Source organism: Sinocyclocheilus rhinocerous, unplaced genomic scaffold, assembly GCF_001515625.1.
Source record: "Sinocyclocheilus rhinocerous isolate Xijiao unplaced genomic scaffold, SAMN03320098_v1.1 scaffold1435, whole genome shotgun sequence".
NCBI lineage: Eukaryota > Metazoa > Chordata > Actinopteri > Cypriniformes > Cyprinidae > Sinocyclocheilus > Sinocyclocheilus rhinocerous.
The window spans coordinates 1,102,317-1,103,026 of record NW_015644861.1 but is presented as its reverse complement, the minus strand read 5'-3'; the positions used below and the strand labels follow the sequence as shown (position 1 = coordinate 1,103,026).

Genomic DNA, 710 nt, shown 5'->3' with positions numbered 1-710 from the left:
AAACATATGTAGGGATGTGATTTAAGCACTGAAATCCTCAGAAACCACAGCACTATCATCAGATTTTAAATGCTTATGATAAAAGTAAACAGTAAGTGTTTGCGTGGCTGTAGAAATTATAGTTGCATAAAAATGTTGCTGATGTTACAGTGGACAACTTTTCTCCAAAGAAAAAACTTTTTTAGAGGGTCCTCATCAGAAAATCCATTCCTTTCCAGCTGTCGTCACCAAATCTCTTTACTTTTCATATAGGCCTACTTTTGCAAACAGTGTTGGAATGGAAAGGCCACTTTTCAGTGGATAAAAGTCCAATCCTACAGCGATTATCCTCATTTTACTCAGAAATATGTCACATTACAGAAGTCAAATTGGTAAGGAATGCTGTTACACAAAAGATTAAAACTTACCAACACCATTTGCCTCATCTTGTTCCTTTTTTCTTGCGATCAGCTTCCTCCTCTCTGGAGGCGGGGTTTAGCCTATAGGGAAAAAAAGAAGAAATGCATTCTGATATATCATTACGTATATTATGCTGATAAGAGAGCGCTGAAGGTTCCTGATCATGCTTACCGAAAGTTTATTTTCGTCATCTGCTGCACTGACAACCTTGAGAAAAAAAGAGAGAAGCAAAATTCTATGAATTCTATGAAAAGTCAAATCAAAACCAATTTTTTTTACATTACTGAAAAAAAAAAAAAAAAAAAGTTTGG

The 710-nt window shown here is 35.1% G+C and overlaps 1 protein-coding gene across 1 annotated transcript in view; it reads right to left on the bottom strand.

Annotated features, from left to right (window-relative positions):
* Positions 1–710, bottom strand: part of LOC107758891 (sodium/potassium/calcium exchanger 2-like) — a 22,956-nt gene that overhangs the window by 4,030 nt on the left and 18,216 nt on the right. The gene's annotated exons all lie outside the window — the stretch shown is intronic.